General features: G+C 44.1%; 1 pseudogene; it reads left to right on the forward strand.

Moving 5' to 3' along the window:
* The first annotated feature begins 1,168 nt into the window (after nt 1–1,168).
* Nucleotides 1,169–1,286, forward strand: LOC142190972 (small nucleolar RNA SNORA17; annotated as a pseudogene).
* The last annotated feature ends 16,178 nt before the right edge of the window (nt 1,287–17,464 follow it).

A 17,464-nucleotide genomic window follows, 5' to 3' on the forward strand; every position in this document is an offset into this window, starting at 1 on the left:
TGTGTGGCGCGCTTAGCGCGCCGCAGCAAATTTAGCCCCGCCCACTTTTGTGTTGACTCCGCCCACTCATTAATTTTTCATGTGCCCGCACACAGTATAATCCTCCTACAGTCACCCGTAAATTATATGTCCCCCCTCTATCTCTCCCCCAGTTTCATATACACCCTTCATCTGCCCCCAGTTTCATGTCCCCCTTCCATCTCTGCCCCTAGATTCATGTCCCCACATCTCTGCCCCCAGTTTCATGTCCCCTCCATCTCTGCCCCCAGATTCATGTCCCCCCAGATTCATGTCCCCCCTCCATCTCTGCCCCCAGATTCATGTCCCCCATCTCTGCCCCCAGATTCATGTCCCTCCATCTCTGCCCCCAGATTCATGTCCTCTCCATCTCTGCCCCCAGATTCATGTCCCCACAGTGTCATGCCGTCCCCTCCTTCATCTGCCCCAGTGTCATGCCGTCCTCTCTTTCATCTGCCCCCAGATTCACGTTCCACCTCCACATTAAACTTACCTTCTCCTCCGCTCCCTCGCCGCTCTCTGCGCATCTCTCTCGCTGACACATGCGGCTGAAGGAAGGAGCTGACACGGGTCAGCTCCACGCTTCGCCGCTGGGTGTCTCTCTCGCTGACACATATGCGGCTGAAGCGAGGAGCTGACCTGTGTCAGCTCCTCGCTTCGCTGCTGCCGCCTCTCTCGCTGACGCTGACATGTATGCAGCTGAAGCGAGGAGCTGACCTGTGTCAGCTCCTCACTTCGCCGCTGCCGCCTCTCTCGCTGACACATATGCGGCTGAGCCGGGTTCCGCCGGCAGCAGTCATTGTATGTCCTGTTTCAACTCAGATCTGCGTCCAGAGGACGCAGATCTGAGTTGAGCACATACGCGGCTGAAGCGAGGAGCTGACACAGGTCAGCTCCTCGCTTCGCCGCTGCCGCCTGTCTCGCTGACACATATGCGGCTGAAGCGAGGAGCTGACCTGTGTCAGCTCCTCGCTTCGCCGCTGCTGCCTCTCTCGCTGACGCTGACATGTATGCGGCTGAAGCGAGGAGCTGACCTGTGTCAGCTCCTCACTTCACCGCTGCCGCCTCTCTCGCTGACGCTGACATGTATGCGGCTGAAGCGAGGAGCTGACCTGTGTTAGCAACTCACTTCGCCACTGCCGCCTCTCTCGCTGACACATATGCGGCTGAGCCGGGTTCCGGCTCAGCCGCATATGTGTCAGCGAGAGAGGCGGCAGCGGCGAAGTGAGGAGCTGACACAGGTCAGCTCCTCGCTTCAGCCGCATATGTGTCAGCGAGACAGGCGGCAGCGGCGAAGCGAGGAGCTGACCTGTGTCAGCTCCTCGCTTCAGCCGCGTATGTGCTCAACTCAGATCTGCGTCCTCTGGACGCAGATCTGAGTTGAAACAGGACATACAATGACTGCTGCCGGCGCCAGGGGGCCCGGGCCCCCCCCATTTTAAAATTTGGCCGGGCCCCTGACGCCAGTAGCAGTAGTACTGGCCTATCGGCGGATCGGTAAGTGACGCCGCGGGCCCCACAAACACTATCATTGTACTCGGGGGTCTTTTCAGACCTACGAGTATAATGATCGGAGGCCAGGGATAGGTAAGAAACATGAAAAACACTGTTACTTACCTCTCCACGATCCGGGCAGGCTTCAGGCCTAATCGTCTGACGTCTCTGACGTCACATGACCCCGGCCTGTGTCCCGGGTCATGTGACGTCTGACGTCATAGAAAATGGACTACAGCGGAGGCCGACAGCGGAGGAGTGCAGCGGAGACGGGAGATAGGTGAGTAGCAGTGTTTTTTTTATTTTTTATCCCCCCTGGGTCTCCGATTATTATACTCTGGGGTCTGAAAAGACCCCAGAGTATAAAAATTGTTTATGGGTGCCCACACTGGGGCATTATACTGTGTGTAGGGGCCACTGAGGGACATAATACTGTGTGCAGGGGCCACTGAGAGACATAATACTGTGTGCAGGGGCCACTAAGGGACATAATACTGTGTGCAGGGGCCACTGAGAGACATAATACTGTGTGTAGGGGCCACTGAGAGACATAATACTGTGTGTAGGGGCCACTAAGGGACATAATACTGTGCGCAGGGGCCACTAAGGGACATAATACTGTGTGCAGGGGCCACTAAGGGACATAATACTGTGTGCAGGGGCCACTAAGGGACATAATACTGTGTGCAGGGGCCACTAAGGGACATAATATTGTGTGCAGGGGCCGCTGAGGGACTTAATACTGTGTGCAGGGCCCAGTAAGGGACATAATACTGTGTGCAGGGGCCACTATGGGGCATAATACTGTGTGCAGGGGCCACTAAGGGATATAATTCTGTGTGCAGGGATCACTATGGGGCATAATAGAGCATGCAGGAATGCGGAGGAGGGGGGTGGTCAAGGTCTTCGGTGTTGGTTGGGGGGGCCCCATGTCAAAAGTTCACCACAGGGCCCCGCCATTCCTAGTTACGCTACTGAATAGGTTTAACCTGAAAAATATACAAATTACTGAGGAGTCTGCATCTATAGATCAAGAGGCTGCTGCCACATTTCCAGGAGAGCTAAAGGAGTTGGTAAAGAGAAAGAATACCATTCAAAACCAGTCTTTAATTGTGATAAGACTGGGATGCTCTGGAAAAAGATGGCTGACAGAACCTACATTTATAAATTACAAAGCAGGTACTGGGGCATAAAGCATGGAAGGACACACCATGTGGCAATGCTGCAGGTCATATCACCAAAAAGCTGTTGAGGTTTTATTTCTACCACCAAATCCAACCTCATTACTTCAGCCAGGGAGTTATTCGGTGTGTCAAGGCCACATAGTTTCAATCAATTGATGTAGACCCTAATCCAGGGCTGCCGATAGGCCAGTACTACTGCTACTGGCGTCAGGGGCCCGGCCAAATTTTAAAATGGGGGGGCCCGGGCCCCCTGGCGCCGGCAGCAGTCATTGTATGTCCTGTTTCAACTCAGATCTGCGTCCAGAGGACGCAGATCTGAGTTGAGCACATACGCGGCTGAAGCGAGGAGCTGACACAGGTCAGCTCCTCGCTTCAGCCGCATATGTGTCAGCGAGAGAGACACCCAGCGGCGAAGCGTGGAGCTGACCCGTGTCAGCTCCTTCCTTCAGCCACATGTGTCAGCAAGAGAGACGCGCAGAGAGCGGCGAGGGAGCGGAGGAGAAGGTAAGTTTAATGTGGAGGTGGAACGTGAATCTGGGGGCAGATGAAAGAGAGGACGGCATGACACTGGGGCAGAAGAAGGAGGGGACGGCATGACACTGTGGGGACATGAATCTGGGGGCAGAGATGGAGAGGACATGAATCTGGGGGCAGAGATGGAGGGACATGAATCTGGGGGCAGAGATGGGGGACATGAATCTGGGGGCAGAGATGGAGGGGGGACATGAATCTGGGGGGACATGAATCTGGGGGCAGAGATGGAGGGGACATGAAACTGGGGGCAGAGATGTGGGGACATGAATCTAGGGGCAGAGATGGAAGGGGGACATGAAACTGGGGGCAGATGAAGGGTGTATATGAAACTGGGGGAGAGATAGAGGGGGACATATAATTTACGGGTGATTGTAGGAGGATTATACTGTGTGCGGGCACATGAAAAATTAATGAGTGGGCGGAGTCAACACAAAAGTGGGCGGGGCTAAATTTGCTGCGGCGCGCTAAGCGCGCCACACATTTTGTCCCTCTTTTAGTTCTTCAAAAGTTGGGAGGTATGGAGATGGGACATGAATCTGGGGGCAGAGATTGAGGGACATGAATCTTTGGGCAGAAATGTGGGGACATGAATCTGGGGGCAGAGATGGAGGGGACATGAATCTGGGTGCAGAGATTGAGGGACATGAATCTTTGGGCAGAAATGTGGGGACATGAATCTGGGGGCAGAGATGGAGGGGACATGAATCTGGGTGCAGATGAAGGGTGTATATGAAGCTAGGGGAGAGACGGAGGGGGACATATAATTTACGGGTGACTGTAGGAGGATTATACAGTGTGCGGGCAAATGGAAAATTAATGAGTGGGCGGAGTCAACATAACAGTGGGTGGGGCTAAATTTCCCGCAGCGCGCAAAGCAAAAATGGCAGGGGAGGGGGGGGGGGCCCAGACACTTAGGCTGTATGGGGCCCCAAAATTCCTGATGGCGGCCCTGCCCTAATCTTGATATAATGCAGTGCTGGAAAGCATTTAATACTGCTGATGCCATAACATTTATAAAAGCAGCGATAGGTGGTTTAAACCAGAGTCTGTAAATGTCCGCTGGAAGAATTTATGGAGTGATTACTTTTCAAGGCTTCCCATGGATTGATGGAGAAGTTAGGAAAATAACTGACACAGCAAGAGAAGTTGGTGGTGAAGGGTTTGCTTGGTGAAGTAGTGGAAGAACATATTGATAGTCATTGACATGGGAATTTTTAACATATGAAAAAGGGATTGTTAAAAGGATTATCCAGCTTCTAAAAGTTGTCTGCCACTACACCCACAGCAGTGCTAAATACTCACTACTTGTGTACACTTCGCTTGTCTTTATTTTACTTGCTGCTCCTTGTATCACTGTTATTTCCATGTAGTGTATCTGTGGACAAAGTACATTTCCCATGATGGATCTGTCTGCTCTCTCTTTATCTGTGTACTCCTCCCTTCTCTCCCCTGCTAAGAAATCACAGGTAATAAGTCACTCACATCTTAGGTCACGTGAATTTTGTTGAAATTAAGTGACAGAAATTTAGTTTTTGAATGACAAAATTATGTAATATGATCCTCAGGTAGGACGCAGCATTACCAGTATTATCAATGAAGCACTACAATTGTTGCAGCATCATGAATTAAAAAGAAAAAAATAACAGCTTCCAATGACAATGTTCTTCCAATAGGTATCAGCAGAAAACCCCTCAACCATTGAAGCTCCCCAGCCATCCACGTCATCTGTTTGTGAAGAGCCAGGATCACCTGAAGCAATGTTTCTTGAGATCTATTCTCAGAAGGTTAAAAAAAAGGCCAGCACTATATCACTTTTTCATTGTTACATGTGCGGAATGAGCAATTTATTACATTTACAGTAGAGTACTATGTAGTGTTCACTATACTGTGTTTTTATATGGCACTCTTTTCTATGTGTATTGATGTTCATATAGCATTTGGTATTATTGACGATTTTTGGAACAGGAATTAATATCTTAATTTGTCTAATTTTCTCAATTGACAATACATGTAAGTATCTCTACTGAAGAGGAGCCTACCTCTGTAATATGGAATGTGATGTTACATGTTAGTCCATGAGGTTAGTACACACAAAACACCAAAAATAAGAAGACACAACCAATTCTAACTATGTACATGTCTATACATAATGAAAGATGTGTGAAAAAAGTTTCTGTGGTAGGTCTAAATCTAATATTTCTTGTGGACTTTAACAGAGTTTACTCCACCGTACAGACTCGCCATAGAGGGTCTACTTCTGCATCCAGCAGGGAACTGACACATGGCAGTCATTTCACAGAGATAAAAGAGATAGAAATCTGTTTCTAAAAGTAGCTTTGAAAGGGGGATTAGTCAACTGAGCCCTGTGAATTGTCACCTCTTATACCATGTTGTGTAAGGTTCGGCATACCCTGGTGATTAATTCGCAGTAATACGTTACCTCCACTAGTGGGAGCTAGATAATGTACTACATACTGTGCTATTAAGATCAACACATAAACAGTATCTTAAATATATCTATGTTCTCCCTTGAGGGGACTGAAGGCAGCCAAAATGTTATCATTTAGGAGAATGTATTATCAGAAAATGTCATATCATTTTATTAATGTTTGTATTAGAAAAAAAGTTGTTCTCACACTGGCCATCAGAGCAGTTGTAACAGACTGTGATGACAAGAAAAGAATCAACTCAATAAGACTGAAGGGCCGGGTATTTAATAACACTTCTGATCTGCGTAGGGGCCAGTAAAATCCTCAGACAATGTAGCCCCTGCCCTGGCTCACCTCTAACCTCATTGGGAACTCTCATGTAAATTTCCCCAAACTCCGCTTCTTTGTGATGTACCATGACCCTCCTGCTTACTTCCAGGCGACTACTAATTATAAAAATAGTTGGTGAACTGTGGAGCATTAAGATGGTGGTTACGGCTGTATCTGCACCATGACGTTGCAGATGTTGAAGATGTTCATCTTGTAGGTCTTGCTGTCTGAAGCTTGGGACAGGCAGGTTATAGAGCGTCCAGTGCAAACCATAAAGAGCATAAAGGGTACTTGAACATTACTTTTTTATTTTACGGACACTATTTTTGTGGGGGGACACTAATGGGGCATTATACTGTATGGGAGGGACTAAGGAAGTATTTTATAGTGTAGGGGTACTAAAGGGACATTAAAGGGATTCTACCACTAAATAGCTATTTTTTTCTGCTTTAGACGTCGGAATAGCCTTTAGAAAGGCTATTCTTCTCTTACCTTTAGACATGGTCTCCGCGGCACCGTTCCTTAGAAATCCCATTTTTTACCAGTATGCTAATGAGTTCTCTTGCAGCAAGGGGGGCAGGCCCCAGCGCTCAAACAGCAATGGGGGCGTCCCCACTGCTGCCCGAGAACTCTCTCTCCAGCGACGCCTCCTTCTTCAGCTGCATCCTCCCCTTCTCTGTTGTCTTCCTTCTGCGTCAGCTCCGACACCTGCGCAGTCGGCTCTGCCAGCAAGACACTAGTAGAGACGACTGCACATGCCGGCCAGCGGCCATATTTTCGAGGCCGCAATTGCGCGCACGCGCAGTACACTCCTTGAAGTCTTTGCAAAATAGAGCGTACTGCGCATGCTCAGTAAGGTCTGTACAGACCTCCAACGCGCGAGTGAAGTCATCGGAGGGTCTATACAGACCTTACTGAGCATTAACAGGGGTCCATGTGCTTGCCGCGAGATCTCCGCAGCGAACATGCGGAGAGGAAAGTAGATTGTGAAGTACTTTCTTCTCTGCACGTTTTATGTGGAGATCTTGCGACAAACACATGGATCTTATTATAATCTATGGGGTCCATGTGCTTTCACTCGCACACCGCTTGCAAGTACGTTCAGTACTCTGTTCAGGGGGTTCCCCATGCAGACTCCCCCAAACGGAATACCAACGCAGATGTGAACGAGGGGTTACAAAAATAGATGTGTACATAACCTTAGATTTCAATCTTTAAATAGCAATAACATGAAATACAGAGTTTTAGCTAAACAATCGAGGCCGATAAAGTGCTCAGCAGATGGCATCTTCATATATACGTTCTCTATGTGTTTATAGAAAACACACAGACATAACCATTCTTAATTCATTTTTATCTTCTGTATGTGTAGCCTTACAACCTGCTTTTAAAGCCTACATTTACTTACTATGTACTGTGTGTACCAATTATTGCAATTCACCAGTAGCAAATTTGTAATTAGTGCGCGTTCTAGTGTCGCACTAATGGTTGTTTGCACAGTAGCACAGGTGTGTTTTTGTGTTCTGAAATCTCCCGACAGCATGTGGACTGCTCTCACTCTGCAAGGCTACAGCATTTTCTGGCTCAGCCCCACTAGATATACACAGTACTTTGGTTTCTTATGTATTCATCTGCAGAAAAGAACAGCTTTTTATAGTTATATATGAAATTTAATTTCATCAATATGGCTAACTTCTCTATATAATGCCGTCATTCATGTTAGTGTTCTAATACATATAATTTATTCAAATATGGACTCACAAGTCTTCACATAACATTGTTCCAAAGTTAGACAATTAATTTAGATTTTGGCAGACATTTATGTTCAGATCATGCTTTTACCTTTAGGCTAAGGTCTTGTTCACATCAGTGTTTGTATTCTGTCTGGGGGAGTCTGCATGAGGCCCCCCCCCCGAACGGAATACCGAACGCAACTGCAAGCGCTGTGCAGTAAAAGCACACGGACCCCATAGACTATAATGGGGTCCGTGTGGTTGTTGCCAGATCTCCGCAGGGATCATGCAGACAGGAAAGTAGTTCGCGATCTACTTTCCTGCCCGCATGATTTGTGCGGGCAGCGCACGGCAAGCACACGGACGCCATAGACTATAATGGGGTCTGTGTGGTTGCTGCCAGATCTCTGCAGGGATCATGTGGACAGGAAAGTGGTTTGCGATCTACTTTCCTGCCCGCATGATTCGTGCGGGCAGCACGCGGCAAGCACATGGACCTTATTATAGTCTATGGAGTCCGGGTGCTTTTACTCCACAGCACTTTCAGTTGTGTTCGGTATTCCGTTCGGGGGGTCTCCATGCGGACTCCCCGAACAGAATACCGAACGCAGATGTGAATGAAGGGTAAAGGCCACACATTGCGGAAACGCATCTTTTTTGTTGCATTTTGCTGCATATTTTTTTTTTAGTCAAAGTTAGAAGTGGATTGAGCAGAAAGTAGAAATATAAGCACTTCTTATATATTTCTCATTCCTTTTGTAGCTACTAGCTACCCTTGGCTTCGTCTAAAAAAAAACGGAACAAAATCTAACACAAAAAAGCTGCTTTTCCGCAATGTGGTGCCACAGCAGCAAAAAACACTGCTTTTTACAGTACCTGCAAAGTGGACAGAAAACTGGCTAATGCCATCCACACATTGTAGAAAAAAATCTGCTCAAATATTTTTTCTAATTGAGACCACATCAAAAATTCCTATTCTTTTGGGGAATTGTGTGAGCAACATATTCTCTGTTACGAACACTTCCTTACTGTTCTTAATCACGTGCTGTTCATTGTGCACATGACTTCAGTTGTTAGCCATGCACATCAACATGATGTCATTACTGACAAAAGCAGCATTTGTGTAAATTTTATTGACTACCAGAGCAGCCAGGAAGTGATAGGAGCTGGTCTGGTCCTGATCACTCGTGATGCTGGCTCCTTCTTCACACATCTAGATGATTACTACTGTACAGTGATTATAGTCTGAAGTAGGGACAAGCACACCTGCTACTTTTATTTATCTTTTTATATCTCTTCAAGCCTCTCCCCTCCCTCCATCGGACTGGCATTCTTACTTGAGTGGGGGGAGGGTTATGGAGACTGACGGAGTGGCAGCATTGTAGATACATAGGGATAGATATATGGTAGATACATAGGGAGACCAGATTGTGAAATTGTGCTTTCTCGGTTAATACACATGCACAGTATTATATACTAAATATATCCTACTAATCCTACTAATCCTATCCTACTAATATTATAAATTTGGATGATTGTGTGTTTGTTCCTCAATCACGCAAAAACGGCTGAACGGATTTGAATGAAATTTGGCACACAGATAGAGTGTAACCTCGATTAAAACATAGGCTACTTTTTATTCTGGTAAATTACATGGCTTCATGACTGTTATGAATTTAAGTTCACATACTATATTAAACAGCTCTTAGCAGCACCTTAGCTAACCCACAGTGTGTATACACATTTGCATATTATCTGATCTGCTCCAGTGCTGACAAAACGACATGGGCAAACACCTTTAATCCAAATTGGCAGTTTGCCAGTTTTAAACATGCCTGGAAAAAGAAAATCTAACTTGTTGAAAACAACGACAGCTATGAAGGTAGCCAGAAGTCACACAGTTCTCCTCAAGCACAGTTGAGGGGGGGATCATTGACACCAACAACACACTCATTATATGGCGTTCCAGCAAGCTGCTGACATGCCAAAACAATCATGGGCACAGCGTGAGGAACGAGTTCAGTGGCAGGCCAGCTTGACAGCTGCTGAAATGCTGGAGCAGGCGGATCATCAACACCAACAACACGCTCATTATGTGATGTTCCAGCGAGATGTCAGAACAATCACAGGCACAGTGCAAGAAACAAGTTCAGCGGCAGGCCAGCTTGAGTGCTGCCGAAATGGCGGAGCATGTGGATCATCATCGCCATCAACACGCTCATTATGTGGCTTCCCAGCAAGCTGCTGAGATCCCGGAACAATCATGGCCACAGCGTGAGGAACGAGTTCAGCAGCTTCACTGCTGTCTAAAGCCAGAGCAGACAAATCATCAACACCAGCAACACACTCATTATATGGCGTCCCAGCGAGCTGCTGACATGCTGGAACAATCACAGGCATGGTATGAGGAACAAGGTCAGCAGCAGGACAGCTTGAGAGCTGCCAAAATGCCGGAGCAGGCAAACCATCAACGGCAGCAATTTGCTGAATATTGGCGGATCATCGACACCAACAACCCACAGACGAAGTTGTGGGCAGAGGCTGGTATATATATATATATATATATATATATATATACATACACACACATATACATACACACACATATACTGTGGGGAAAGTGACTCAGTAGCAGCAATGGTGCAGACCCAACCAGTCAAAGACTGGACAACCTTCACTTGAGGTACAGAATAAGCAAAATAAAATACAGTCTTAACTTCAGGCAAAAATGTCAAACAAAACCCTGCTCGTCAAAGCACTAACTAAACACTGTGAAGCTAACTATGCATGTGGCTTACTACTAACTACTAACAAACAAAATAGCACAGTATGGTCTCACCAGACTCTCAATATTTCAGGACAGACCCAGGTGCCTCCTCTCATTTCCAGGATCTGCCCTGAATGTAGGCTCTGCAACAAGCCTAGCACCTACACCTGGACTGAGGCTTACACAAGACCTGCCCTGGACCACACATATGTCAGAAACCTGGGGGGATATACTGTGATTCCAGCACTCTGCCTGTCACCTTCTCACAATACCTACCGTAATATATATATATATCAATGTATAATAAGGAGGGTGCCAGCCCTCAGGATACAGGCCATTGCCCCAGTTAATATATTGCAAAAATAAGCAGCACTCCAAAAATATAAGTGAAAAAGTAAGGATAGTTTATTGCCTTATACAGTGACATACAGCAAGGCTTGAAAAAAGCTAATGCTTGATGAGCTGAAATGTTGCTGTATGCGGCAATAAACTACCCATACTTTTTACTATATTTCTGAAGTACTGCCTATTTTTTTTTCTCTCTCTATATACAGTATATGTAAATGTATTCACTTAAGTAAATACCGTATATATGTACACATATCCAAATTTCTATACAGTATACATATATACACACTTATGTGTAAATGCATGTACACACAGATATACTGTGTGCATATATATATATATATATATATATATATATATATATATATATATAATCTCCTATTAATATTATAAATGTGAAATGTTTGTGAGTTTGTGGGTTTGTGACTTTGGATGTTCGGATGTTTGGCGGTCAATCACGCAAAAACCGCTCCACCGATTTGGCTGAAATTTTCCACAAACATAGTCACTACACTCGATTGCGCAATAGGCTACTTTTTGTCACAATAGCGCACATACGTTTTTCCCAGGACCCCCACAAAACCCAAACTCGCATCACTATCTCTGCAATCTCACACACTTTGGACCATAGCAAGCCACAAAATTCATATTACCCCCTACAGCAGAGGTCAGCAACCCCTGGCACACGTGCCAAGAGTGGCACTCCTGCCATATTTCACTGGCACACCAGCAGCACAGGACCTGCAAGAGTTAAATGAAGTCCGTGCTCTGTTAGGGTCAGTTCACACGTGAAAACCGCCTAGCTTATTTGTGCGAGGTAAAAAACCTCGAGGAGTTTTTTTGACGCTGTTTTTTGCATTCCACGCGGTTTTTGACGAGGTTTTTGACGCGGTTTTCGCTAGCGGTTTTCGCTAGGGTTTTTTTTTCCTATATGTGCTATAGAAACTGCAGGCGAAAACCGCGCGGTTTTTTGCAAAAAACCGCGCGGTTTTGTGTGCAAAAAAACACGCGGTTTTTTACCGCGCGGTTTTCGCCTCCCATTCACTTCTATGCAATTCTTCAGGCGTTTTCCGCCTGAAGAAAGGTCATGTCGCTTCTTCAGGCGGAAAACGCTAGGAGGAAAAAAAAAGCTAGTGGTCTACATAGACCACCATGTTAAAGGAGAGGTTTTTGAAGCGAATTCCGCTGTCAAAAACCTCCCCTTTGCCCACGTGTGAACTAGCCCTTAGAGCTGAGGCATAAGGACACTCCCCTTTGAGAGGGGTGCAGGAAACCCAGGGGGTGGAGCTTAATCGCTCATGTCTCTGCCTGCTATAGTGATAGCTCCTGCCATCTGCACCCTGCAAACCTTCCCTGAGGAAGACAGGAAGCTGCTAGCAAACTGAAAGTAAGAAACACACAGCTCCCTTCCTTTAATTCCTATTCTTATTAATGTCAGGCATTTGTGGTTATTAGTTTAGTGTTAGTAACTCCATATGCCTCACATTAATAGGAATAACCCCCATCATGTCCCTCATATTAACCCCTGTGTGCCTCATATAAAGATTACTAATATGTGAGACATATGGAGGGACTAATAAAAAACCTCAGTAATGAAGATACTTAATTATTACCTCCAAGTACTCACATATCAGTAACTAGAGATGAGCGAGTACTGTTGGGATCAGCCGATCCGAACAGCACGCTCCATAGAAATGAATGGATGCACCTGGTACTTCCGCTTGGACGTAGCCGGCGCGCTTAACCCTCCGCGTTCCGGCTACGTCCATTCATTTCTATGCGAGCGTGCTGTTCGGATCGGCTGATCCCAACAGTACTCGCTCATTTCTATCAGTAACTCTTACACAGGGGTTAATGTGAGGGACATGATGGTGTTAATTGCTATTAATAAGAGGCACATGGAGTTACTAAACTGTCATGCACAGGGCCAGACTTTATGTTGCTTGCTCAAGAGTATCCTGTGCCCAAAACTTACATGTACTGGCGCAAAATAACAAATCATACAATGTCGTATATCCAAGTATATTAACCTGAAATACCTCTGTCCCAAAGACACTATGTACAGTTTCTCAGAACACCGTATAGCAGTTGAAATACAAATTACGTTCAACACAAAAGTCTCACGTATTCTCAGAATTACAGCAACAACAAGATACACAGTTACATTTTATATCCCATACCTTATACACAGTACGAAAACCTTACCCGCGCCTGTATTTACCCACTTCTACAATCACCGCAGACGAAGTCGCGGGTACCAGCTAGTATATATATATATATATATATATATATATATATATATATATATATATATATGTGTCTATAGCAATCAAGAAGACTGAGAGAGTATTGCTTGCAATCAGAGGGTGTACTGGTCAGGGAAGGAAAGAGAATGTGAGGAGGGTGTACTGGGCATGGATGATAACTGCAAGGAGTTGCAGTGGGTGGATGCTCAGAATGGCTGCATGGAAAAGCACTGACGCTCCCACAACCAGGAAGTAGAAACCCCGAAGTATTACATGAGCTTGCAAATATGAGGCATGATAAAAATAGTCCAAACACACGTAAAAGTACTAAGTTATTTTTGTTAAATCATATAACAAGCATTTCCTGTCTAGAAGTAGAAATTCTGGAGGGCGGCATTGAAATGTATTAAGCGACATATAATGTCTCTGTAATATAGAACTCGGTATTATGTACAGTATACGTAATTATCTTGTCAAGACTAGACAAGTAATAGTTAAATTACTGTTCTATGCAAGAAAAGTAATAATATATACGGTAAGTGGATTAGTTTGAAGGCTCCAACATCATTGAACGAATACATTAGATATATTAGCTTACAATAGGCTTTATAAATGTAACAGTTTGCTTATAGGGAGTCTGTAACCAGAACTCAGCCTATCAACCTAGCCCTGCAGATAGATGGGGTCACCAAGATTTCGCTGTTTTTGTCAGTAACAAAATGAGCTCTTTGGAGGAATGAGGGTATTACCATTACTCCAGAGTAGAGATGAGCGAGTACTGTTCGGATCAGCCGATCTGAACAGCACGCTCGCATAGAAATGAATGGACGTAGCCGGCACGCGGGGGGTTAAGCGGCCGGCCGCCATCAAAGCGGAAGTACCAGGTGCATCCATTCGTTTCTATGGAGCGTGCTGTTCGGATCGGCTGATCCGAACAGTACTCGCTCATCTCTACTCCAGAGAGGTAAGAAGCAACACCCTTGCTGCTTCAAAGAGCTAATTTGCATATTGACAAAAACTGTAATATGTCGGCAATGGAGGCACAAGAGTAAAACACAACTTGATTCTGGTGGAAAAAAATGCAACGTTTTACAGTCACTGTGTAGTGGATAGGATTCTAGCAAATCTAAAAAAATTATGTGGTTTTGGAAATCTAAGCATGTCAATTATACTTATGGAAACGCCGATGGTTTCCTTATAGGTATAATGGAGGCAGAAAGTCCTCCAAAGTCTTTTTGTAAAAAGCACTGAGGGATAAACCCAGCCACGGCCCTTTCCACAGCACTTTTTGCTTCAAGTCACTACATGGGGCTTTAGCCTAAGTGCCCTTTATGTGAGGTACAGTTAGGATTTCCCTTTTTTTTTTAATGCCCCTGCAATACTAAATTGTATATAGAGATTTTATGATGCTAAATACAGCCATAAATCATAATTTAAAATAGAAATAGGAAACCATAAACATATTTTTACCATTATAAAGGAGATGGTGTCACCTTTAGCTAGACCATAGCAGACACATAGAGTCTCAATAGCTAAATCATCAACAGATAAGACTACAATATGTCAAATCTGCAATGTGTGAATTGGCCTTGCCCAAATTCTTTAACATGGTGAGCCTACCATAACGTCCATCCTTATATGCAGTAGTCAGAACTATTGACTGAATACAAGGTTTTATCTGACATTAAGTCGAACTAGGTTTGGTGTTTGTGTCTGATTTCACGACTGAGTATCAAATATAATGCAATAATGCAGATTTATCAATAAGGTCTCTGTATAAGGGACAGAGGGGTCCAAAGAAATCTCACAGGGCACTTGTGTCATATTGATTAAACAGATTTGACACAAAGTTGTGTTTTAGCTTGTTGACGTGACTTTAGCTGTAATAAACACATACATTGCAGGCCAGATGAACGTGTATCTGTTTACAGTAATTTAGACATCTATAATGAGTAGTAACATTTACAAATATGTCAGGTAGCATTTAGATCAATGTATGCATATGTCATAATGACAGTCTGCCCCAATATATTTGACCTTTACAGATATCACAAGTACAAGGTTTTCCGATGCTGAACTTATCAAACAACAAACCTCATGTACCTATTTTGTGGTCAGTCAGAATTTATAGCATACTACCACATGGGGGCACTGTTGCTCCAGGCAGTAGAGGAATTGATCCAGGAACCAGTGGGTTGTAATGCGTCCTACAAGCAGCAATGCGTTTAACCACTGTGTGAGTTTGCTCACAAATTTCACCACGCTTATTTGGCCAATAGGGAGGTCTTGACAGGTTAAATGAGATTATAAGAACAAAGCAAAGTCATATTGCCCATGGTTTTGTAATTATAGTCACTTCCACAACAAAGTAAAAGAAAATGCACAGTGCTGAATATTGGATAGAGACTGACTTATTTATTAAAGGAGTAATTTGTGATTGTGGGGAAGAAATTGATGATTCCTGAAAAGAAGCAGACAGAACGGTTTAATGATGTTGCTGAGTATTTCTATTCATCTCTGGTCTCTTGTGGTGTTTTCTCTGATGAAATAAAACTTAGAGTAATCCCTCTCCAGGTCTCTGATGAAGTCATGGTGTTTCCTCATCCTTTGGAGAAACATGCCTGCAGAATGTCTGATACATATATGGCCTCTATGTTATTGTTTGGAATTCCCTGCCTGTTATTGTACGGTATATCAGCGTATATATATATATATATATATATATATATATATATATATATATATATATATCTATACAGTCCTATGAAAAAGTTTGGGCACCCCTATTAATCTTAATCATTTTTTGTTCTAAATATTTTGGTGTTTGCAACAGCCATTTCAGTTTGATATATCTAATAACTGATGGACACAGTAATATTTCAGGATTGAAATGAGGTTTATTGTACTAACAGAAAATGTGCAATATGCATTAAACCAAAATTTGACCGGTGCAAAAGTATGGGCACCCTTATCATTTTATTGATTTGAATTCCCCTAACTACTTTTTACTGACTTACTGAAGCACAAAATTGGTTTTGTAACCTCAGTGAGCTTTGAACTTCATAGCTAGATGTATCCAATCATAAGAAAAGGTATTTAAGGTGGCCAATTGCAAGTTGATCTTCTATTTGAATCTCCTCTGAAGAGTGGCATCATGGGCTACTCAAAACAACTCTCAAATGATCTGAAAACAAAGATTGTTCAACATAGTTGTTCAGGGGAAGGATACAAAAAGTTGTCTCAGAGATTTAACCTGTCAGTTTCCACTGTGAGGAACATAGTAAGGAAATGGAAGACCACAGGGACAGTTCTTGTTAAGCCCAGAAGTGGCAGGCCAAGAAAAATATCAGAAAGGCAGAGAAGAAGAATGGTGAGAACAGTCAAGGACAATCCACAGACCACCTCCAAAGAGCTGCAGCATCATCTTGCTGCAGATGGTGTGACTGTGCATCGGTCAACTATACAGCGCACTTTGCACAAATAGAAGCTGTATGGGAGAGTGATGAGAAAGAAGCCGTTTCTGCACGTACACCACAAATAGAGTTGCCTGAGGTATGAAAAAGCACATTTGGACAAGGCAGCTTCATTTTGGAAACAAAAATTGAGTTGTTTGGTTATAAAAAAAGGCATTATGCATGGCGTCCAAAAAGAAACAGCATTCCAAGAAAAACACATGCTACCCACTGTAAAATTTGGTGGAGGTTCCATCATGCTTTGGGGCTGTGTGGCCAATGCCGGCATCGGGAATCTTGTTAAAGTTGAGGGTCGCATGGATTCCACTCAGTATCAGCAGATTCTTGAGAATAATGTTCAAGAATCAGTGACGAAGTTGAAGTTACGCCGGGGATGGATATTTCAGCAAGACAATGATCCAAAACACCGCTCCAAATCCTCAGGCATTCATGCAGAGGAACAATTACAATGTTCTGGAATGGCCATCCCAGTCCCCAGACCTGAATATCATTGAACATCTGTGGGATGATTTGAAGCGGGCTGTCCATGGTCAGCCACCATCAAACTTAACTGAACTTGAATTGTTTGTCCAAAATACCTTTATCCAGGATCCAGGAACTGATTAAAAGCTACAGGAAGCGACTAGAGGCTGTTATCTTTGCAAAAGGAGGATCTACTAAATATTAATGTCACTTTTCTGTTGAGGTGCCCATACTTTTGCACCGGTCAAATTTTGGTTTAATGCATATTGCACATTTTCTGTTAGTACAATAAACCTCATTTCAATCCTGAAATATTACTGTGTCCATCAGTTATTAGATATATCAAACTGAAATGGCTGTTATAAACACCAAAATATTTAGAACTAAAAATGATTAAGATTAATAGGGGTGCCCAAACTTTTTCATAGGACTGTATATATATATAT

The sequence above is a fragment of the Leptodactylus fuscus genome, chromosome 1, assembly GCF_031893055.1.
Source record: "Leptodactylus fuscus isolate aLepFus1 chromosome 1, aLepFus1.hap2, whole genome shotgun sequence".
NCBI lineage: Eukaryota > Metazoa > Chordata > Amphibia > Anura > Leptodactylidae > Leptodactylus > Leptodactylus fuscus.